This window comes from Podarcis melisellensis, assembly GCF_964234715.1.
Source record: "Podarcis melisellensis genome assembly, chromosome: 2".
In the NCBI taxonomy this organism is placed as follows: domain Eukaryota; kingdom Metazoa; phylum Chordata; class Lepidosauria; order Squamata; family Lacertidae; genus Podarcis; species Podarcis melisellensis.
Genome location: NC_138529.1, coordinates 76287677 through 76313124, shown reverse-complemented (window position 1 = coordinate 76313124; position 25448 = coordinate 76287677). Strand labels below are relative to the sequence as shown.

General features: G+C 40.2%; 1 protein-coding gene and 1 long non-coding RNA gene across 7 annotated transcripts in view; one reads left to right on the top strand and one right to left on the bottom strand.

The window, feature by feature from the left end:
* TAMM41 (TAM41 mitochondrial translocator assembly and maintenance homolog) overlaps positions 1–25448 on the top strand; it is a 146326-nt gene that overhangs the window by 69492 nt on the left and 51386 nt on the right. For all 4 annotated transcript variants that reach the window (XM_081901241.1, XM_081901238.1, XM_081901239.1 and 1 more), the window contains one exon: positions 11405–11602. The gene's annotated coding sequence lies outside the window, so the exon portion shown is untranslated. The remainder of the gene's footprint in view (positions 1–11404; positions 11603–25448) is intronic.
* The window catches only part of LOC309364298, a 99940-nt gene that overhangs the window by 67058 nt on the left and 7434 nt on the right, over positions 1–25448 (bottom strand). Inside the window, exons 1-2 of one of the 3 annotated variants that reach the window (XR_014165801.1) lie at positions 7294–7517; positions 4007–4314 (exon numbers count right to left, since the gene is read on the bottom strand). The exons of 1 other annotated variant lie outside the window; for it this stretch is intronic. This is a non-coding gene — a long non-coding RNA (uncharacterized lncRNA). Of the gene's footprint in view, positions 1–4006; positions 4315–7293; positions 7518–25448 lie in introns of those variants that run through there. One more of the 3 variants, XR_014165800.1, reaches the window with a different exon arrangement.

The window sequence follows — 25448 nt, the reverse complement described above, 5'->3', positions numbered from 1 at the left end:
GCTTGCTGCCACCACCTCTGCCACACACTCCTTGGAGGCTGGATCTTCTGCCTCTTTGAAAGCCCCCCAAATTCAGCCTCTAAAGTGGCCTCTCGGTGAAGAGGAAGTTATGCTGGTCTCCTCCCACCCCTAGGAAGGAAATGGCGTGGGCTGCCCTCTGGGCTCTGCAGCTACCTGGCATGATTCAGTGTGGGTCCCTTCTCCCACTTGCAACAATTTCCACTTCAACCATTGGGGAAGGTTGATTTGATTCCTCCCCACTCTTATTCTCGATGTAGAACTTCACTCACTCCTTTTTGCCTGGGTGGGGTGGGAGGTGCCAAAATGTCTTGGGTCAGCCCTGAGCATTGTCGTATATACCGGTATTTCTGTGATCATATAAGTAGCTGTTTTCTATAAGCTGTTACAGCTGGGCCTCAAGCATTCTTTACAGGTTTCTGGCATTCTAAGTGAGGACTTGCCAGTACCAAACATTTAATGCATCATAGAATTGCAGTTGCTTTCCCTATGGCAACAGCATATTGATTCATGGTAATTTTGTCTGAATCTCAAGCCCATTAATCACTGTTCTGAGTTCCAAAAGGCATGCCTTCCCACTCCTGCCATTGTATTTTATCACATTTCTCTTACACTAGTCCTTTGCTTATACAGTTAATGCTGTATAATTCTTCTCTTACTATTGATGCCAATAAAGGGAATGGCTTTTTAGATCCTCTGCACCTGGTACCATCCACAAACTTCATCGGTGGCTGTCACAGCTCTGTATCTATTGATTGTTTACTTTCCTACCTTTCTAAGACGTGTATAAACTTTGCACATAATGTTGTGTCAAATATTTTGCTGAAATCTTAATAGCAGGGAGGTTCGACTGGCGCCTTCATTATGCACCCTTTAGGTGTCAGGCAAAAACTTTCCTCTTCAACCAGGCCTTTAGCTGGTTAACATCTGATACCCTTTTATATCTGTTGTGGGAGGGGGAATTATTGGTTTTGTTCTGTTTTTATTTTTATTACGTATTTTGTGGTTTTTTTCTATACTGTATGTTGTGAACTGCCCTGCTATACAAACTTAATAAAAATAAAAATAATAAATAAATGAATTTAATTGTGCAGAAAGCCCTTTCCTGTAGGGACTGCCATTTTTTATTGTCCTGAAAGCCCAGTCCTGTAAGCATGGGGAATCTGTGGCCTTTCCAGGTGTTGTTCAAGACCAGCTCTCATCAGCCCAGCCAGAATTGCTAATAGTTAGAGACAATGGGAGCTGTAGGCCAACAACATCAGCTTTGCTATTAAATTTGTCATGAACTGCTGTTTATACAATACCCACCACATTCACCATTTTACCCTTCACTTTTAATTACTCTTCTCTTTAATGTTTATTCAAAAGTATTTGCATACTACTGAAAACAAATGAGCACATTTGTCACTTTTATTTCCTCTCTTAAATATTTGTATAAACATATTCTTCTACAATTTATAAAACATATTCTGCATTTGTAAACTAATGCCCTTTTGTGATAGAGAATGCAATGATGTGTTGCTTCAGATGTACATATAAGACAGTTAAGCTGATGAATATGTTTTAACAGATGCTTGCATTTGGATCGTTTATTTAGACAGATATGGAACAAGTCCAAGACTTGACTTGCAAATATCAGTAAAGCTCTTGGTATGCACTGCTCCCAAACATCTGAAAGTATTTAGAAGGTCACTGTAAATAACAGTTGAATGGAGTTTGTATTTCGGTCATGTGGGCGACTAATTGTGCCTATGGGACTTGGCTGGGACAATAGGAAAATGGAGCAAATCTGCTCTGGAAGTGCATTGCCTAAATATCACCTTCTCTTAGCTTGCATGAGGGTTTTTCTAGGCGGGGAAAATGAGAGGAAAGCTACATGCTTTTCCTGGTTCTTCCTTGCACAGAATGACTCACCTCACCCATGAAGAGATGATAATAGGATTGGTAAGCAAGATGTCAGTCAATTGCCCCATCACTGCACTTGTTCTGCATATATTCTTCAGACTAAGAGTCAGAAGCAATTTCCATGGAAAAATTCATTTCAAAAACCTACAATAAATCAGTCACTCTCACTGTCACACACCACACAGCCTTCCCCATCCTGATACCTTCCAGATGTTTTGGACTACAAGTCCCATCAGTCCTGGTCGCTCTAGCTGGAACTGTAGTCTAAAACATCTGGAGAACACCACCTTGGGGAAGGCTGATGCTACATTTCTATAAAGATGCTTGAAACTGACTGAATCCCTTTCAGATTTGTTGATCTTCGCAGGCTAGAAACCTGAAGTCTGATACATGTGTAGCTCAAGATGCCCTTGAACTAGAAAAAATCCCTTGAACTATAAAAACAAAAACAGCTAGGACACTTCTAGGTCTCTCCCTTGAGAATGTGAACATGAAGCCTGTCCCAGAATGGTTGAAGTGTGCTTTCCACTTGCATTTGTTTTCTGGACTTCAGAGCTCAGAAATGAGTCCTAGTGTCCCTACGGACACCTTCAGTAGTCTCGCACAGCAAAATGCAAGTGTAAGTGTAAGAGAGGAAACCAGCCTTTCAGCAACACTTGCCACACACTGTTACATATGAGTTTCAGCCAAGGGAATGGAGTAGTAATAGCATCCCATAACTCTCTTTTCACACAAATAAATTGGTTTTTTAAAAATAATCTTTCTGCACACAATCTCCTCCTCTCTTCCAGAGTTAGGCAGAATAATGACTGAGAGGCGATGATGCATTATTCATGCTACTTAACGTCTGCTTAAGCTGCCGTGTGTGTCAGATGGTGTGCATTTATTCCCAGCTTTTTAGAAATGAAGACCCGGCATGTTTTAGAGCCTTTCCACTGCACCTGAGAAATTAGTTTACTTTCCACTTAACTTCATTCAGAAAATAAAGGTTTGACTTGGAATTGGAAACCAGCCTTTGTGCAAGCCTTGCTCATCCTCCTTCCTTCACATCCCTTCTTTGTGTGTTCTCAAGTATATATAAAACTCTTCACCCCCAGGGCATTGCCAGTCATTCAGACTCAAGTTCTCAATAGGGCCTCTTCAAATCTAATATACAGTATATAAGAAAGTGGCCCTATTAAAACTTTCCCATTTCCTGAAATGCCCCTAACCAAAATCATTAAAGTATGTCTCAAGCCTGCCATGCAGTGCAGTCTATTTTCACTATAATCCTCCATCTAGAGCAATGACCACTGAAAGTAACAATAACTCCTAATAGTACCTACTTTAATTAGATGGACATTTGCTTTTGTTTAATGAATGAATTTTCTGTTTGTGGTTGTTCAGCCTCTGTTTAGATTCAACAGACAATATTCAATAAAGATTCTGCAGTGGCCTGGCTGAACAAAGGATATTGTGACTTCCTGCCTTCTCCTTTTCCAGCATAATGTATAATAGGAAAAGTAAAAAAAGGACAATGTAAGACCTAAACTGTAGCAAAAGAGAGATCCAATTAGAAGCCCTATCAACCCCAAAAATGTTAATCACTCTCAGGTCAGTCCAGTCCTCATTCTGAAAACTACAAGAAACCCGCTGGGGAATTTTGCATTTGCAAGGCAATCAGTGCTTGTTAACCAGTTGGCTGGCTGAATAGTTATTTTCAGATAAAACAACTTTTGATAAGGCATAATCCCATTTTAACTGCTGTCTGTTCTTTAACAGAAACTGGTATCCTTTTATTGAAGCTCCAAGTTCCCCAGGAACCATTTTGGAGAAGAAAGTGGGATGATACTAATTAGTGGATGCTGATGAAGAAGAGCAAAACAAGGATGCAGACTAGGGGTATGCAGACATCCACAGCAGCCCTGCTCCCTTAAATCCCACATGTGTTTACCATGCCCACTCCATCCTAGCCTTTCTGGGTTGCTAATGTCCATGACAGCTAACATAGAGTCCTCTCAGTTTTCACTAGAAAACTCCCTGAATTACTCCCCCCCCACACACACAATTTAGACTTGGAATTAATTCAAACCAGGTATTGTTTGTTTATTTTGTATAGAGAATCTTGTTAGAAGTGGTACGGTTTGCTATAGTCTGTTTCTCAATTAATATCTGTTTGCCGTAGTCATATAAGATGTGGCCTCAGTTATTGGATGACCCAAGTCATGAGCTTGTCAGAAAGGCTGACAGGTTGCTGTCAGGTCAAATACACAAGATGCTATGGCATGTTTCATTAAAGTTTACACTAGCAGGGAATGTTGCTTGCAGATGAGAGATTATTCTTCCTGTTTTTCAGAAGTTGTTGGTATCAAGGAACCGAAATACTCTCCTTAAGTCACACAACAATTATTTCTGGAAAGACAATGTAAAATGAGACTATTCACCTAAAACTATTATTTCAGTTTTAGAGTCCAAGATTATTCCATTGCAAAGATTATTTCATTGCAACCTCAGTCTTGGTCTAAGATTGGGGGGGGGCAATGTTGCATCATTGGGAGGAGGCCAGGTGCAGAGCCCAGTGTGGCCTGGCTTCCTCTCTTATGCTCAGAAGCAGCCAGCCACTGAAACACAGTATGCTCAGCCCTGCACTCGGCCTCCTTTGCCCCCTTAACATTGAGGGGGCTCGGCCCCCTGTCAGCCAATACTGAGGGGGCTGAAGACACCTCCACCCCTAGGAGTTGGCAAGCCTGCATCCTAGTTTGCATCTAGGATAGGTTGAGAGTGCAAACTGCAGCATTGGATGTGCATCCTTGTAAACCCAATCTCCAGTTTTATAGTCATGCGTTTATAGCTGTAATCATCTGCAACAAAAAACAGAGTGGAAATGGATGGAGCACAAAAGCTGCCACTCTCTGAATGACATCTCCCCTCTTTTGACTTGCACGGTTGGCTGAAATTAATTAATGTATGTTTCCAAGAAGAGTCCATTGTATGCTGCAGAAGTAAATAAATTATTAAATCTTTTCCCATTTAGAAAACAACACCTGAGCCTCTACTTTCTGAGATTATCTTCGCAAGGAGGATTTTATATATATATATATATATATATATATATATATATATATATATATATATATATGCAGGTTTTGGTGTCCTCGGGTGTCTTCCCGTGTAAAAGTTGGGGTGTCTAGGCACCAAAACCTGCATTCCTGTACCCGTGAAAATCTACGAACCTAGACACCCCAACTTTTACACGGGAAGACACCCGAGGACACCAAAACCTGCATTCCTGTACCCGTGAAAATCTACGAAAGCATATATATATATATATATATATATATATATATACACACACACAAGTACAGTACTTCCTTTTTGTGGAATAAGCATATGAACTAGGTGGGTGTTGCTTTTTAATTAGTAAATAAAGGGATGAACATTCTGGAGGTGGCAGTTTGCATCCCATATGGCACAGAACACAAAGTGCAAAAAGAAAAGAAAAAGTGTTTTTCAAACATTCTTAAATTTTAAGTATGCCAGTGAAGTACAGAAAATACGTGTTTAATGAGATCAGATTATTTTGAGTGATTTCTTCTGTCAAAATACTTATATTAGAAATGGTGTGTGTCTTAACTTCTTGTCAGAGTGTTCTTGCTGTACCCATCAGTTTATTAAATTATTCATTTTTCATAATTTTAGCCCCCCCCCCTTATCTTTCTTTAGGGTGCAATTGTCTGGGGATCCTATTAGCATCCTGTATGACTCACAGGCTCTTAGATGTATTTATGTGTCTGTTTCCCCAAGTACACATTGCATAATCATTTATTCTAGGGCAAATCTTAGCATATTCTTTAGAAGCCCGCTATGCCATGATTCACCCTTGCTCTTACACTGCATAACTGGCGATAGACAAGTCTCCCATGTTTTACTGGGTTCTTAGACTTCTGAACAGAAACGATGCAGCATTTGCTGTAAAGTTAGTGTGGCAAAACTACAGAGAAATAATTATGAGAAGCTACATAACTTTCTGTTTGGCTGCAAGTAGAGACAGCCATAACACAGGTAGATAATTAGCACACATATCAACTAGGGTTCTTCGTTGCAGAAGGATCACCCAAGAGAATAGGCAACTTTCCCACTTTCCAGTCTCCCTGTATGCTAGAAATGTGGCCATTAACCAAGTTAAATGTGGGTGTTATTACATGGTTGGTTTTTGTTCCAAATCACAATCAGTGCCACCTCAAATATTTAAAAATAGACTTGCAAGATGCCCTTTAATCGTTCTTAAATTGTCTTGTCCCAAAATTCCATGTACAAAGAGCAGAAACACATACTTTAATATATATACATTATTTACAAAAAACAATGCATGCAACCTACAAAATGCCACCAATAGAATAGAATAGAATAGAATATGCAAGTATGCTATGTATATTATTATATTATATTATATTATATTATATTATATTATATTATATTATATTATATTACTATTTCCTCAAAAGATCCAATGTTCTATCTATTGTGGCCACATATCATAATATTATTACAAGTTGTGGGTGGAGCCGGTTGACTGTATGCTTCAGCACCCTTTAATTCCTGGATCCAGCACAGATTCAATTCCTGGAATAGCCATGCTAACTTCCTGGTGATGCTTATGGTCAAGGTTGTCTCTTAGTATGCATAAATTCAGGGGTGAGATGACACCTCTTCCTTATAGGTTGTCTTATGCAGCCATTGGTTGGAATTTTTAATTTTTATCAACAAATATTTTCAAAACAATACATTTTATTCTGCTCAATCTCCTAAGGTTCAAGTCCAGGGCATAACATACGCAACAGTACATACAAAGGATTGTGCAGTGTAAATGCTACTTTGTTTAAAAAGATTTCAGTACCTTCTGTAGACCCTAAACTCATGGCTTTCATGTTCTACTATTTGTTCAAACATTTTAGGACTACAGTTCATCATCAGCTAATTAAGTGGCATAAAATAGTAACTGGAGGCCTCCAAGCTGTTCCTTTATAAATAACTAAGTCGTTTATCAGCTGCATAAGACTGCTTCTTACAGGGATGCGGGTGGCACTGTGGTCTACAGAGCCTAGGACTTGCCGATCGAAAGGTCAGCGTTTCTAATCCCAGTGACGGGGTGAGCTCCTGTTGCTCAGCCCCAGCTCCTCCAACCTAGCAGTTTGAAAGCACGTCAAAGTGCAAGTAGATAAACAGGTAGTGTTCCAACAGAAAGGTAAACGGCGTTTCTGTGCGCTGCTCTGGTTGGCCAGAAGTGGCTTAGTCACTTCTGTACGCTGTACGCTGGCTCCCTTCTAACCCCTCTTAAAAAGAATAAACACAATCATCTGATTAACGTTAATATAAAAATAGTTTACTCACAGATTCATTCAGGTTCACAGACATATCCCTGAAGGCAGGCTTAGGTTACATAACAACTAGAACTATTCCATAAAGAAGTTAGTCCCAAGTGACTGTGACTAAGCAGTCATTTGTCCAAACACACAGCAGCAAAAAAAATGGAGAACACACACACTGATCAGAACATGGAGGCCGTGAGCTCCTCCATGCTAGTACAACAGACCACAACCTCTTCAAGTCACATGTAGTGGAAGTCTATCCTAGCTCAGGAGGAAGTCTTCTCTACTGTGCCACTTCCATCCTGCCCATGATCCCTCCCACCCCCGTTTAAACCATTCTGTTGACTTGCCTTCACCAGCAGAATGGCTGCACTGGTCACCATCTTGTATTGTCATATTTTATGGCTCTTCAGTGGATCCCGGGTAAAGGATTGTTCTTTTAAACATGTCTGGGCAAGATACATCAGATTTGTTCAGATTTCTGCTTTGGATGTAAGTTGTTTGTGGAAAATTTTGGCTCAGCTACTCTCCATAGCTCTGTATTGCTTATCCATGATGATTACTGCAAAACCACAAATAATTGCAGGACTTTCCTGGGAATGGATTAACATTCTGTGGATAAATAGCAGTAGAAGTAAGAATAATAATAATATAGCTGTATGGAAATAAAAGCAGTGGCTCAATAAGAAAGAGATGCAAACACCTAATAATGTCATATCTGCTTTCATAGGCAAATGAAAAATGGTTTGTAATATAACTTTCATACCTGGGAAAGTGGGCAAGCTATCCTTCATGAAATATGTAATTACTTCATTTTCCCCAGGAGTTCAATAGCATTTCCAACAATAAAATATTTTATAGGGCAAGAGAGAGGGCACTTTTACATGCCCAGTGGAATGATCTACAAATCCCTAAGAGTATAATTCTTGCAGTTCATTTCGTAACAGATGCAAGTGGCTGCTTCTGCATACCTTGAAACTAGGTAGTTGAAACACCACAGACCAAGACCTTGATTTCAAATCAAACTACAGAGCAAAATATATAGTCAAGCATTATTGGTTATTGAGTTTGCACTGGTGACATTTTATTACATAGAACTTTACGTATTCCCCCCCTCCAGTTTTTTCCATCTTAAAATCTGGAATTTAACAACGCAAGGGGAAGAATTAAAAAATAGTTCTAAGCAGATTGCTCCTCCAGCTCAAACATTTCTGCCCTCTTTTCCATGATACTTATGGGAAGCCAATCATATGAGCCCAATAGCACTTGCTCGCCCCTTCATGTTCTCCAGTAACTCAGATTCAGAGCCCAGATTGCCTCCAATACTAGAGATAGCACATGTTAATAATGACTAGTAGCCACTGATACTTACTGTCCCTTAATTTGTCCAATACTCTTCTGAAGCCATCTAAGGGCTCATCCAGACTTCCTCTGGGACCACACTTTTTTCTGTTCCTGCACTTTCCCTGCAAAAACACACTTATACTCTTCACTGCTGAATCAGAGCAAACAGCAATCTGTGACAAACCTTAATTGCCATTTGTTCTGATTCAGCTTTGTTTAGTGGGGAGAAAGTGCTGGGGCAAAAAAGAGGGAGAGGCTCAGACATGGTGCTTTAAATTTCGGAGCAGTGCCTAGAAAGTGTGGGGCAAAAGGTAAATGTGGGTGAGCCCTAGATTGGTGTCCGTTGCTGCTTCTTATGGGAGTTTACCTATATGAAGAAGTGCTCTTTTTTTCCTGTCTGTCCTGAATGTTCCCATATTCATCTTCTTTAGGTGGTGTGTTTAGGATTATAATTCATTTTATGTTGCAGTTTTCTTTATTTAACTAATCACTGTTATGAGATCCAGACAAGCTTGCTCTCATCCAGGAGGACAACGTGGAAACAAAAGCAGTGCAATTTGTTTTTCTAGTAACATTGTGAAAGCTATTATCTTCCCAAACCAATTTGTACAAGTAAAATAAGTAACTGTGCATGTATCTTCTTACTTTGCATAAGTCATTCAACTTCCAAGATACACAGCTCAGTTGTGTGACTTCAGGGGCTCCAAAATTAAGAATGCATGTCCAGTGTGCATAGGATTGCAGGCAGGTTAGTCTTTCAAAGCAAAGCAAGTAAAGAAAAATCATAGTCAATGTAATTCCAAAGTAAGAAATCCGCAAATTTAAGATTTTCTAGGTTATCATCAAACCCACCTGGAAAATGAGCTTTGCTTATATGAAAGTGTTAATATAGGTGCATACGAAGCTGCATTATATTGTGCCAGGCCACTGACCCATCTGGTTCAATGCTACCTGGAGATGCCAAGTGATTAAATCTGGGACCTCCTGCATGCAAAGGAGAGCTACTGAGCCTTTCCTCAAGGCTTCACAATTTGCAACAACTTTCAGGATTAATATGGGTCACTCCTCTCTATACCTTAACATGGCAGAAAGTGGAAAAACCCTCCCAAGTAATCATTCAAGCCAGTCAGCATATATTTGGCTCCCTGGATGGGATTGTGTTGGCTTGGATTACTGTATTCTTTGCATCTCCCACCCTTTTCTAGTAAATTGGGAGGCCATGACAGAGAGCAGGTAGCAGGTTATACATCTTCGTCCATTTTCTCAGAAACTCATTCCGAATTTAAAATCTTCAGGCGCTTAGTTACAGTAATCATTATTTCTCTGTCATTAACTTTATAGCTTATGAAACTGAATTTCTGAGAAGAAATATTTGTGGTCTTGTTGTTGGCATCAGTCCGTCTCAAGAGACAATGGTGTGTTACTCCAGGGGTGAAGTCAAACCACTGTGTTAGCAGCACCGAAGTGACTTCCCTGGAGTGTAAGCCTGGGCAGTGTGTATGAAGGTCCTTGGCTGCCCTGACAACAAGACCGCCCCCTCTCCATCTCACTGATGTGGTCCAAAGGAAAGCAGAGCAAGACATTTGACACCAGCTTGGCTGCAGGAATTGCTGGAAGAAGGTGTACAAGGCGCCATCCTACTGTCTAAGGGACTTCACTCCGGATTTGTTTTGGGCTTACTGCATAGCCTTTTCTTTCTCCCAAGATATCCTGCAAGGCAGCTGAGGTTTAGGATCAGAGTTTTCCTTCTCCTAGACAGGCTACCTTCCCAGGTTGATGCGCTCCATCTGCCCCTCACAGTCTACAGCATGTGCAGAAACCACCTTCTTGTCCGTCAGACCCACTATTGGTTTCATCTGCTTAATCTGCCAGATCCTGTCTTCACATGCAGGGGTGAGTTCCTAATTCACTCAGGGTTTGAGACCTGCTGGCTGGTTTAGCTGGTTTAGCTAGTCAGTCAAAACTGTTCCTGGGATGTGGCTGCTGTAGCATGCTGACGGCTTCTAGGAGCCACAGATGAAAGCTGAGTGCAGCTGAGATAAAAGCTGGACAAACTACCCTAGAAGGAACACTGTGTCACCCACCAAAAGTACTACTCTCCATTTGTATTCTAAGCTTAGGAAATATATACAGAAATATTGCACATCCGCTTTACTTACTTACTTTGTGCATTGAACAGTGCTAAAAAATCCCTGATAATGTCACTTTTATATAAAAATATACTTGTGATTGTATATCTTTTATCTCATTCTGTTTACTGGAAAGTCCCTAAATGATTCTAAATGTCCATTTTCCCTATTTACTTTGCCCTGGAGCATTCTCCGGCTGCGGTGCTCTCAAGAAAACAATATCCAGAGTAAAACTGATTACTCTGGGAATGCATTGTGAAAACCACTTTTTAGTGCAGCAGACATCAAGTAGGAACATTTAAATGCCCATTGAGTATCAACCGAACAAGGCACATAAAGATCAAAACAGGAAAGTGTGCACATGGCACACTAAAATGATTTATGACTATACATTTTCATTACATGGGCACAAAAGCATTGTGAACCGTGGAGATCAGGAAACATCAAACACCCTCTAGGCATAAGCATATTCACATCAAATTAAATCAGGTTTCCCCCCCCCCCCTGCTGCAATAATAATAATCCTATTTTCTTGAATCAATTTTTATTGAAGCAATATTCGACATATAATCTATAATTATATATTACGCCTAAACTCTGAAATGTTATTAAAATCCCAGGTTTCCAGTGCAAGAAATCAAATTGTTTTGTTTTTTCCAGGCTTCTTGCCTAGTGGCAATGCGGCTGCTGCCTTGCATTGAAATATTGATATCAGCACAGGTTTGCTGGCTTTAAATATTGAAGAGAGCTATTAAGGCCATGGAAGAACAAGTGCAAGACCTAATCAGTGGGAAGAAGTTCTGAAGAGCTGCCAGCAGCTAGAACCAAGAGGGGAAACCTCTTCATCACTTTGATGAAGTAAGTAGGAGTATTCATGTTCAAGAACTACAAAAGCAGGGCTATGACATCCTAGTATATATTTTACCCTGCCACCTGGCTGATACATGCTGGATTATAAGCAAAACACATCAAACCAACCCCAGGCATGTTGGTTAAGATGCAATGCTAGAATCAGGAGCTGAAAAAATATGAAAAATTTGGATTGCTTTTGTACAATGTTTCAGCATATTTGTGCCCTCTCTCTTTCTCTTTGCAATACAGTGTATACAAGTATCTTTGCAATACAGTGGTACCTTGGTTTAAGAACAGCTTAGTTTATGAACAACTTGGATTAAGAACGCTGCAAACCTGGAAGTAGGTGTTTTGGTTTGTGAACTTTGCCTTGGAAGCAGAACATGTTTCATTTCCTATTGAGTGTGTTCCATTTGTAAATTGAGTCCCCCCTGCTATGGGAAAGCACACCTTGGTTTAAGAACACTTTGGTTTAAGAACGGACTTCCGGAGCGAATTAAGTTCATAAACCAAGGTACTACTGTACTCGCTTCTGCATCTCTCTCCACCACCCCCTTTCCCCTTTTAATATGTGTAACTAATTTGTATACTCCAACTGCTGCTATTTATCAACTATTATTTGGTATCTATCCCTGGTCAAAGTCAGTTCTGTGTTTTGTTCTTTAGCAAACTGTGAAGGATATTCTTATAAGCATAAGAATTATTGTTTTTCTTTCTTACTATTGGGTTGTTATTGGGAGGTTTTAATTTTTATTATGTACCGTATTTTGTGATTTTATATTGTAACTGCCCTGGGACCTGCAGATATAGAACGGTATACAAATAAATAAAATATAATAATAATAATAATAATAATAATAATAATAATAATAATAATAATTCCAGTTACAGATAGGTAGCCGTGTTGGTCTGCCATAGTCAAAACAAAATAAAAAAATTCCTTCCAGTAGCACCTTAAAGACCAACTAATTTAGTTCTTGGTATGAGCTTTCGTGTGCATGCAAATATCTGAAGAAGTGTGCATGTCTCATAACTTAGTTGGTCTTTAAGGTGCTACTGGAAGGAATTTGTTTATTTTGTTTTAATAAATAATAATAATAATAATAATGCTTGTACACATATCTTCGAATTTCAGCCTCCTTCCCTGGGTCTCTAAAAAGTACATTTTTGATCAAGTGTGCGTGTATATGCTTCTTGACTCCGGTGCACATACGGGGGCAGTAGATTTCCTAACCCTACCCTAACTTCTTATCAGGGGTTAATGTCACTGCAAAGCCAAGGGAAGAGGCCTTATTACCACCACCATGTACATACTGACTATAATGCTACAACTTTTCAGTCACAACTAATCATATCTTGTAAGAACTTCCACAAAATTGTCAACAATAGACCCCAAAGGTTTCTGTTCCAAAGTGAGTTCCCAAAGATAAATTGTCGGTGTCTATGTAAATCAGGTTGCAGAGAAGAGTTCTTCTTTTCATTGTTGCATCCCATAATACATGATCTATTGTTTTTCTTAATCAGACTTTAAAAGGTGGAGTCAACACTTTTGACAATGAATAAATTGCTCTGCAGAGGATAGCCCCCTGTCAAAATCCTAAACACACCAAATTGCTTCATCTGTCCCTGCTGAAGATCCCAAAGTCTTGCACAGTTGGACAAAGGGATCTGTTCCCTCACCATCTTCACTATTCACTTAGAGCAGTGTCTCCCAGCCTTGGGCCTCCAGCTGTTTTCGGACTACAATTCCCATCATCCCTGACCACTGGTCTTGCTAGCTAAGGTTGATGGGAGTTGTAGTCCAAAAACAGCTGGAGGCCCAAGGTTGGGAAACACTGACTTAGAAGCTTCCGCTTAACTCAACACATTTACTTTCAGCATGGATCAAGGCAATGCAACCCTACAAAACTGGACCCCAAAACACATCAGTTGTAGTTCTGAATTAAAGACCCATATCTCATTTACCAAATAAGGCTTACATCCCACACCTCTACTCTTCCCTATTTTTTTCTCAGCATGTTTGAGTGTGTGATCCTGTGTATTCATTTGGGAGTAAGCGGTGCTGGATCCAATGGAACTTGTAACAAATATACATTTAGGATTGTACTGCATATTGCAGTTTTTCTATAAATATAATCCTCGTGAGATTAAAATCTTCAGTTACACAACCTGCTTAAACTCTTTCTTTTTTTTTTTAAGAACACTCTTTATGATCCATTTAGTGCTGTAACAGCTTCTAGCTTCTGATGCTTTGGGCTGCTAGATATGGGTTTTATTGTAATGCTGCTGTTTTGCTTTGCTTTTATGTATTTTTATTGCTTTTTGTTGCTTTATTGTATATTTTTTTACTGTTGTGTTTTTTAATTTCCTTGCAAGATGCCTTCGGGGTTCTTCCAGACCAAAAGTATAAAATATAAATACAGTAAGTAGGTAAATAACAAGAGTAAGCAAATAAATGCATCAGACGTGAGTGCAACACAAGCTATTAAAGAGTGCTCAAATGCTCCATACAAAATTAGAAAAGTTACTTTTGCAATGCATAACAAGCAGGAGGGGACTAGGGTAGTAATATCTCAGGGGACTGCTGCAGGAGACTGTGCTGGAACCACCAACGGATAAACTTTTCCACCTTCCTTGACCCACCCGACTGCCTGGCATCCTTATCAGGAGTAGCTGCCAAATTATTTTCTCTTTTTCCCGCTGGCATCTTTGTGGGAGCTGCCTTTTGCCATTCTGGCAGGAATATTACTGCATTTGGCTAGAAAAAGATTTTTTAAAAAAACAACAACAACCTGTTGTTTGCTTTGGTTTGCTTGAATTTTTTTTGAGCTTGATTTTTTTCTTTTGTACTTGAATTTTGTATCTGTATGTTATTTTTTGTGAGCTGCTTTGGAGGCCAAAAGATTAAATATAAATAAACAGGAGAAATCACTATAAGAGGTAAATTCCTTTTGCTCTTTATCTGTTTTAGAGACATTTATTATTACATGAAGAAGTAGGATGGGGTTTTTAAAAAAGCATTTTGAGTATGTACTTAAATACAAAATTAGATATAATGCTACAGTGGTACCTTAGGTTAAGTACTTAATTCGTTCCGGAGGTCCGTTCTTAACCTGAAACTGTTCTTAACCTTTAGCTAATGGGGCCTCCTGCTGCTGCCGTGCCACCGGAGCACCATTTCTGTTCTCATCCTGAAGCAAAGTTCTTAACCCAAGGGTTAGTGGAGTCTGCAAGCTGAAGCATATGTAACCTGAACCGTATGTAACCCCAGGTACCACTGTATTAGCAAAAAATATTTTATGGTTTGTCTTTATGGTAGATCTTTTCTGTCAGAAGCAATTCTAATTGTCAAACTGCATGGAACATGGGGAAGAGAAACAACATGAACATTTCTAGTTGTTGAAATGCTGTTGGAATTGAACCATGGTTTTTTTCCAAAATAAAGAAATAAGCACATGGGGCAGCCAAGCTGAGTTGCCAGTATATGCTTGAGCACCATGCCCCGTAAAAATTAATAATTATCCAAGGGTTACATATTTTAAAGATCCATTCTCAAGTCCATGACTCAAATTTGCATACTCACACATACACACAGCACTGGACAAATTTAGGTGATGATTTGCCAAGTCTTGGGGTGTGATTAACCACAAGTTTTCTTCTCCTGTTGCTGCAGCCATTCCCATCTCCCCATAAATCCAGGAAGTTAATTGGACTCTTGAAAAGCTCTGAGGAATGATGGTGTGCCAGCTTCCTGGGCCATTTCCCCATTCCAGAGGCAAGTCAGCCAGAAATTCAACGGAACCATTAGCCATAATAATCCCCATAGAGCCATCAGGAATCCATCCTAATAGGCCCCAAATGAGCAACTCTTTGCTTCTAGATTGTCCCAAGAGGACATGATAACGCAACACGTAGAAGAACTTCAGTGACCTTTCGTTCCAAGCTTTAGAGATGACAATGCTGTGATGTTTTGTGATAGCTAAACTAACTCTCTGCTTAAGTCTTAGACTACTACATTTGCTCTTTATGTACTACAGGTTTCTCCTTTTTTTAAAAAAAAGCTAAGTCCACCCCCCCACCCCCGTTGCCTTGGATTAATAGTTTCAATTTAGATCTACTTACTGTAGACATTTCCTGAAATTTTAAGAGTTGCTATAGGAACAAAAGTATCACTTAAACAGCCAAGTTGAGTAAACTGTTAAAAAAAAACCCCAACCAGAATAGCATTATTGAACAGCTAGCTATGCTTCAATCTCACTCTGAGGATAGTGCGTTTAAGACCGATAGGCCCATATAGCGTTTGACAGCTCTGTGGCTAAGTCTGCTCTGGCATCTCTCCACTGCCTGAAGGAAGGGAAAACAGAACCAGCATATGAATAGCACTTCTATATATAAAATTCAGTTGGGAAAGGAAGTGCAGATGGATGAAAGGGGACCTTTTGAAATCAATAAAGCCACAACTGCAAACACACTGATGCAAATCTTTTAAGGGATCCAAATTAAGGCAGCAGTAGCCCTTTCTGAAATATAGTATTGACATTTTCAAAATGGATGGAGCTCTCTTGAAGATTGGGGTTGCATATAAACAGCCACCTTTTTTCTGTAGTACAAAAGAAGAATCTGAATGTTTCCGTTTACAGTGAGCTTCGTGGTTCAGTTTTGCATCCAAAATGGTGTGCTGGTGGAAGTTCAGTTTTATATTTGCAGAACCTTTTAGAAACATCAATTTAAGCAAGAAAGTACAGTTCAGCTGCCACGCCTGTTTTGTATTCTGCTCTACATCCAAGTTTTATCACAAGCATTTTGGATTGCAGACTGCCTCACTTTCCTCCAGCTTCTCTTATTCCTCCAGCCCAGAGGAAAAACCTCAACATAATTACATGCTACAAAGCTAGAAAATCATTTATGCTGGAGGATTTATTTTCTAAATGAAAGACTCACCCTAAATACATAAATTAGACATTACCTGACAACTGAGCTTTGTTCTTCAGCACATAGAGAGTGCTGTGGTAAATTTCCATTTGTTATTGCCCAGATTATTGTTTGGATTTGCTTTCTAATAACTTGGCTATTGCTAGTTCTTTATTTTCAGGAAACTAGTAAACAATTAAGAAGCCCCCCCACCTCTAAATCTATAGGCACAATCCACATACTGGAGGTTTAGATATGATTCTGGGTGCAATCCTGTTCACATTTACACAGGAGCAAGTCCTGTTGTGCATTCTGGGACTTCCTCTGAAGTTCTGACTAAAACAGTTTTGGACTGTGCTGTCAAAATATTACAAGGATGAGGTAAAGTCATAGAACAATGATAGAGGTAAATAATGAAAGGAACAAACATTGCTGCAGGCATTGTGGGATGTTCTGGGTTGTTTTTTTTTGTTGTTTTTTTTTTGCGTGTTGAGTTCCCCAGGGCCACCCCAATAACTCACACATCACACAGAATTTTTTGTTTAAGATTTTTGGCATAATTTTGGCCACAACTTTATTGAAATACAAATTTGTGAGTGGTTGCTTAGGCATTGGTTGCGACTATCTGCCCTCACCATGGGGGACAGACTGACATTCTGCACGATGCGAAAGTCAGAATAGGGGAATACACTTGGGGGTTACGCGGAGCAGGGAACCTGCCCTCACCCCAAATGCAACCAGGAGCTCATTGCTATGGCCCAAGCCCCCTTGACAGAGTGGACAAGCAATAGTTAGCCCCCAATTCCTTTAACGGAATCCCTTGCAGCAGCAGCATTAGAGGGGCAGGCACTCAACCTACCAAGGGCAGGCACTCAACCACTTCCCCTCAACTAACCATCATTCTGTTGCTGTTGTACTGAAAAAAATATTGGGCACAAAATACTGTGACAGAGTTGTGGTTGTTACAAAACAAACAAACAACCATCACCACCACCACCACCCAAACCTGTTATTGTAATTAGAGAGCACATATTAAAAGCCAATATAAGGTCTGGTGCTGTTCACCATGATTTCCTTCTCCCATAAAAGCTTAATTGGCATCATTTGGGAGCAAGACAAAAGTCTCTACTGTGTGTTTTCATAATGTACCTATTTATTTGTCCTCTTTGTAATAGCTGACAGCTTTTTTCTTTTTTAGTATTCTCAAATTAAATGTTCAAATCTTATTAATTTAGACTGTTGCAGGGGGGAAGTTAATTAGGAGTGAACAAATCAAAGTGAAGCTTTTTTATCTCTCAACAAAGCAGGGACATAATACAGCAAGCATTTAGACTGTAACGTTTAAGAGACTAAGGCAGTGACACAGGCAGAAGAAGCCAGAATTGCTGAAGGAACACACTCTAATTTTTTGGCCACACCACTGCTCAAACAGGTTTTGTAGGTTTTTAAAGCATGATGAAATCCTAAAAACTCTGATCAGAGGAATGATGGTGGAATAAATCAATGAATAAATGCACCATGAACAACAATGGCTTGTCACATCGCTTTCAGTTGTAAACAGAGCTATAACCTGCCTTACAAACATCTGATCTAAGTAAATCACATTTTATTTTTACAATACCATTTATTGCTAGGCCTCACTGCCTTCAGACAGAGAGGAAAGCATGGCTTTTAAACTAGTCACTGACATTATATAACGATCGTAATGGTAGAAATAAATGTATGTTTGTTTATTTACAGGAATGTCCCATTTGAATCAGAGGGACGCAGGTGGCGCTGTGGGTTAAAGCCTCAGCGCCTAGGACTTGCCGATCGAAAGGTCGGCGGTTCGAATCCCTGCGGCGGGGTGCGCTCCCGCTGCTCGGTCCCAGCGCCTGCCAACCTAGCAGTTCGAAAGCACCTCCGGGTGCAAGTAGATAAATAGGGACCGCTTACCAGCGGGAAGGTAAACGGCGTTTCCGTGTGCGGCTCTGGCTCGCCAGAGCAGCGATGTCACGCTGGCCACGTGACCCGGAAGTGTCTTCGGACAGCGCTGGCCCCTGGCCTCTTAAGTGAGATGGGCGCACAACCCCAGAGTCTGTCAAGACTGGCCCGTACGGGCAGGGGTACCTTTACCTTTACCTTTACCCATTTGAATCAATGGGAGTTACGTTTGAGTAAACATGAATAACATTGTGCTATGAATTTGTAAAACCCAGGTTATGCCAGAGAAAGAATAACGGTTGCATGACCTGCTTGTCAGAAGTAGTTAATGCAAAATAAACATGGGTCTTGGATATGTATTCCTATCCAAGCTTTCAACTGTATGTGCTATGTCAAGGGCAAAAAACACAGGACTTAGCAGCTGTTTAAAAGAAACACTGCCTAGCATTGGTTAAGCTTGCCTTGGCCATGGGCAGTGTCAAAGATGACTGGAAGGGAGTCTATGTAAGGTGGAACTGGATCTAATTCAATTGGTCTGAATCCTTTTCCAACTTGTTCTATGGCGAGTGACATATTCATTCTATAAAATAGTGAAAAGGAAACTGAAGACCTTTTGTATTTCATTCTAATGTGACATCTTAATGCAACTGAGAACAGATGCTTCTGAAAAGGAACCGAATGTGCACAGTGTAGCCCAGGCTTCTTCATACTGTTCTGCCAAAGTGCTGCAACAGTGACTTGGAGAAACTTCCTCCAGGGAAATTAAGGAATAGATTGTTCTCATCCTCAATCACTTGTTCTACTGAGATTCCAGAGGTGCAGTAGAACAGAAATAGGGAGGAGTGCAGATCTGGGAGCAGAAGTGGTGAAGCCATCTGCCACTGATAAAGCAACTAACTGATGGACTTTTCCTTCCTCTGGAAAGTGAATGAGGTGATAATGGTGCTTTTAATTTTTGCTATTTGTTGTGAAATATTGGCATCTTTGTACACTAAGGGCAGATTCACACCATGCAGTTAAAGCACATGGCTTTCCCCAAAGTATCATGGGAAGGTTACACAAATAGATTGTTAAAATCAGCTATATACTCTCTAAGCAGCCAAAATTATAACAGGAAGAGTTTTGGTCTCAAAGGATTGTGGTACCTAGTAGCTGGACTGGGTTGTGGGGGAATTTGGCTTGAGTGGAGGTTTATTGAATTTGGCCTGAAGTATAAGCCTCTTAGAAAACAAGACCTTAGAAACTGCTATCAAGCATGTCTAAAATCTTAATATGAATATCAGTATTCCCATCTTAATGTATAAAATATTCCTTTAATAAACAACCTTAGTTTATAGTTCATTATGCTTGCTGTCAGTGCCCATCTAGTGCCTAACTATCATACCAAGCTACTAGGAAGTTTCTAGAACATTGTCAGGAAATGGGCGGCTGCAGGAAAAGGGTCACATGATGAAACTCTTGAGGTACTCTGGCTGGGAATTCTAGGTATAGAAATTAATGAAGTTCAAAGATCTAAACTCATGTTTATAAGAACTGGGGCTGAGAAACCATTTCCCTATACCACCTTAGTCTATGATTATACTGTATTTTCTTATTGAATATTCAAGGCAGGGGTGAAACTCGGCTTTATTTCACCCAGGTCAAAGACCCAGTTTGGCACACATCCCATGCACTTTTGTGTGTGTGTGTGTGTGTGTGTGTGTGTGCGCGCGCGCGTCTGTGTGTGTGTGTGCGCGCACACACACACGCTGGGAGCCTCAATGGCGCCCCTCTGGAGGCTTCACCTGGGGCAAAAAAAACCCCTGGCTAATCCCCCCATAGCAATGGACAAGAGGAACACCAACAGTCCAATCATTACTAGCAGATGGAAGACCTGGGGGAGAACTTTCAAAAAGCACACCAACTTTTTCTAAATGTTTGCTGAGAAAACTCATAAACAGTGATTGAACTCATTATTTCTCAAGCAAGCTAAGGAGAATTCATTGGCCGCTGATATATTCCCACTCTGGCTGAGATCTAGTAATCTAGAGTTCACAAGTGGCCTATTACTCGTAACTAGCACAAACTTGAGATAATTTGTTTTTCACGCTAATTGTGGTAATGAATTGACAGTAAAACCATTTATAGCCCCTGGCAAAAGCCATAAGCCAGTCACCGCGGTGCTAGTTTATTTTATTTTCCTTTCTGTCACAAAGCATAAAATAAGTTTTGCCAGGAAATAAAAGATCATGGATACCCATAAGAACAACAAAAAGGGGTGGGGGTGGGGTGGGGGGAACCAGCCGCATGACCTCAGCTCCATCTAATGGAATTTTATTGTGAGGCTTGTTAAACTTTTCCAAGCAGAAATACTGACAAAACAAAAGCTTCTACAGCCACCTACACAAATCTCTTTGCTTTTGAAAAAGAACACTTCTTCAGTCATCTTTGCTCAAGGAAAAAAGAAAAAGAAATTATTCTTACAAGTTCTCAAGCCAAACATCCCCCACCACACTGTTTTCTACGTGACTGGGAGTTCCATGCTGAAACAAATGGATCTGTTGCCATCACTGTTTAGTTTTGCTTTCAGACTCAGAACTAGAATTGACAACAAGTTTGATCAATGTATCAAGATTCACGGTTCATCAAAGCACTCTTATTGTGGATGGAAGTAGTTTTATATTTGCTGGTGAGAGTCTGCTCTGGTATAACACTGGACCCCTCTCAGGTGAGAGTAGTATTATTAGACAGTCTAGTGCAGGGGTGAGCAAACTTTTTCAGCAGGGGGCCGGCCCACTGTCCCTCAGACCTTGTGGGGGACCAGACTATATTTGGGGGGGGGGAATGAACTAATTCCTATGCCCCACAAATAACCCAGAGATGCATTTTAAATAAAAGCACACATTCTACTCATGTAAAAACACGCTGATTCCCGGACCGTCTGCGGGCCAGATTTAGAAGGCGATTGGGCTGGATCAGGCCCCCAGGCCTTAGTTTGCCTACCCATGGTTTAGTGGGTGTGAGGCATGAGCCCAATAGTGCTTCAGAGACTGGGATAGTATTGTATACATGTAGGCAATCACTGAACCTATTTCTGAGTTAATGTTGGTAGGACTGCACTGGAAATTATTTAGCCATTTGGGAATGTGAGGTTATATAATCATATTTGTACTCCAGTGTCATGTTTACTGGATTTATCTTCCTCATTCTTTACAAGATGATGGGAACTATTGGCCCTGTAACCTGAGCTGCATTTGGAATTAACTGAGTTTTAAATCATGGGCAAAGCAAATAAGATAATGAAAATAAGAGTGAAAAAGATAAGCAGAATGAGGAGTCAGTCTTGCTGAAGCCACAGGTACAGTAATTGCTCACACAAATCTCTCATTGACATAGCCTCTCCAACTTCTAGTGAGTTCATAAATTGTTTATAATTGTAGCAAGGTCAGAAGAACCTCTCTTACCAGTGACTTGACTCTACAGATGTCTTGTAATGGAGTCCCTGTATTAATTGATGTTTCGCTGAAATGATGGGCAAAATGTCTTGAAGGGTTAGAACTCCTATGCTTATTTTTCAAATACACAACTGGGAAAGAACTCCAAATTTAATCTCAGGAAAGTGAGATGATGCATTGTTAATACTGCTGAGCATTATCAGCCCAAATAAGTAAGCCAGCTGAATCAGAGCTCTTGGATTTGAGGCAGTGAGCTGTCCCATGTGCTCCTGTACCTGCATGTTTCAGGTATTTTTCTGTGGAAATCTAGCCCTGCTGCCTCTTCCTTTTCAATTTAAGCATAATTATTGTTGCTGAAATACATGAGTTAGGATCATGAACTGGTGGTAGACAATAATATTGTTAACATCGCGGCAGGTAGTCCTCAAGCTAATGGTCTTGTGACGTTACATTACTGCTTTTGTGCTGCAAATCAGACTTAACTTTCCAGTGGGTTTATTGCTATTCTAAATATAGGGACAAAGGGTTGTATCCAACAAAGTCATCCCATTAGCACAAAGACTTCTACTTGCCCTGTGCATCCCCCCCCCATGTGCTCTGGAGGGTTGAAGAATGCCCAGAACAAATTGTGGGAGAGGAGCACATGGAGAAAGGAGCGCAAAAGCAGAAATCTCATTGCACAGGTAGAAGTCATTGCACAAACAGAATGACTTCACTGGATGTCATCCCGCCCCTACAAAAATTGCTTTCCAATCTTTGTATTTATTTTCCTTGTCCTAGATCCAAAGCACTGTGTGTCCATGTGCCCAAGAGTGGTATGAAATTAAAGCAGCACGACAGATCTCTTTTGAAACTGAGGGAGTTTCGTAACAAGTTTTATAGCATGGGGGTCTGTTATTCAAAGACCAGGATAGAATTAACTGAGCATTCTCTAGTCACTGGCAGGACGCTGCCTAACACCATTCTTTAGATCTTATTCCTTTAAATAGTCTAAATTTTCTGTAAAATTGTCATTCATTTTCTATAAATCAATTAGCCCTAAATTACTGAACAATTTGTAACCCAATTCTAAACTATGTGAAGCTCAGAATATGATCCTAGCGGTAACAGGAAGAATCTAAGTTTTCCATAAAATAGGGGTCTAATTGAAGGAGATTCAGCTTTAATTCCTCCTTTGGTTCCTAAGATGCAGCCAATTAACCCAGTGAATGGTAAATAAATCAAAGTTTGAAATGAGTTTAGAGGCTGTTTTACATATAAAGAGCCGCAGGGGAGTGTTTCAAACTGGCTAGAAAATTATGCTTCTAATCCAAATAATCAATATTGCAAATAAAACAATGCCTGTTAAAAACAACTTCAGTTCAAGATCACTGCAGCACCAGATGGCACTACCAGATCACTACATGTTCATTTGGGAGGCAATCATAGTTAACGGTAAAAACAAAATAAAGCACAAATAAAGCTTTTGTGGCCATAGAGATCAGAAGCAAATGGCATGATGGAGGAGGTGCTTACTTGGTTGAATTGTAGAGTTGGAAGGGACCACAAGAGCCATCTTGACAAATCCCCTGCAATGCAAGAATCTTTTGCCCAACATGGGGCTCAAACCCACGACCCTGAGATTAAGAGTTGCTGCTGCTTACTGGCAAGGAGTGGGGGAGGCAATAGGGAGGTTGGTGTGATGAAAATGGACTGGCAAAGCTAATCCGGAGCCCCTCTCAGTTTCTTTCCTGGGAAGCAGCAGTGGCTCAGCTTTCAGAAGGCCAGGGGAGTGCCATCAAGCTGTCCACTTCTGGTTACATTTTCATATCTCATTGTATTGGGAGGGTTGTGTGCCCAATTTATTCTAAGGCAGTGATACCCAAATGCCTCCTCTCTCCCCCTCCCCCCGCTACCGCCCAGAAATTGCCAAGGGCCTTGGAGAATCACCCCATCATTTTTCTGCCTGCCGGAGAAATTGTGCTGTGCTAGATACTCTGTGATTTATAAATATTGTTATTATTCCTGCTTTTATTTCTTACATATTGTATTCTATTGCATTAAAATGGTATTCCGTAGAAATTCAAATATATTGAATATATAGCAGTAACAAGCAAGAATGGGAAGCCTGAAGTCCATGTGTCCTATTAATTGACCACCAACAAGCTGTTCCTTCAGAAGTCTCAGACAATTCCATTTTCTTATTGTCCTGACCTAGGTTCACCGTGCAGTATCAAATCAAGAAGAAGGCTTGCCATAAAAATGCAAAATGAGCTCATTAGCTGGTTTTCAGCTGCAGTTTTTCACACTTAACTAGATGCTAGAAAGACAGTTATCCATTACAGTCCTGAAAGATGCTCAAGTTGGCTGATACATTTATCATGCACTTCAATACTGAAGCTTCCTAGCATTAAAGACTATTAGGGTCTTCATTGGATGGTTACATAATAAGGCTCTCAAAATCAAAACAACAACCTATATGATATACTGCTGAAATCATTAGGTTTGTATCTTCTTTTTAAAGAGAGATTTACTAAATGCTGTGTTAAAAGAACAAATATGCTGCCAACCAGAATAGACCTACCACAGTGATGAGTGGCAGGCCTGTGCAATTACGCAAATTGCCTACAATACTCAGAGCTTTAGGCCAATGTAATTATCATCTTTCCTAAAAAAAACAAAAACAAAAACAAACAAAATTCCCATCAAGATTTAAATACATTTTTGTCTTGCCACTCTATATGTGTCTTCTCAAATGTAAATCACATAGCATTTGGTGGCATTACTCCCAAGAAACTTGGTACAGAATTGCAGCCTGTGAGCCACATAAATATTGAAAGCATGCAATTGCAGAAACGACAACTGACTTCCAGCATCCTAAATCCATGAGGGCAAAAGATGACATCTCCATATGCTTGAGATCTCTTGATCACTTGGGTGCATCCTTGAACTGTAGTTTACCCCTCATGGAGTTACAATTCCAGTAAAATTTCAGATAAGGATCTTTAACAGGAAACCAGAAGGCTGGGTAGATAGAAAAGGCTGTGGGCAGCTTTAAAAATAAGAATAGTGAGCTTGTGCTGGACATCAATGAGATGGTGAGCCAGTTTTGGGAACCGAATTATGAAGCAGGTTAATAATTTTCATACTGGAATTTTGGATAAAGGTGAGTAGGCTGAGCAAAGCAAGGTCAGAGAGGATAACATTATAAAGGTTATGGAGGGGGAAAGGCAGAGCATGAACTAGAATTTTAGGGATGGGACAGAAGTGAATGGGCAGGATTTTACCATTTTGTGCAGAGAGAATCAATTTGAAGCAGGCGTAGATAAGCTGCTTAACAAAGAATAGGGAGCTTTTCATGGAGAACAATAATAACAAAAAATATAAGCACTGGAGAGAGAGAAAGGGAAATTAATCTGTGAAGAAGCAGTGGGAGTAAGAAGTTAAGGGACGATAAAGGCTATAGGGGCAGCACAATGCTTAATTTACAACAACAAAACCAAAAAAACTGAGAAAACGTCCTGAAATAAGGTTTCCAGAGCATGGTGCCATATTTTATTGTGGAAAGGTTTTGTCTGGTTTTCTGGGCTGTATGTTGGGCACAT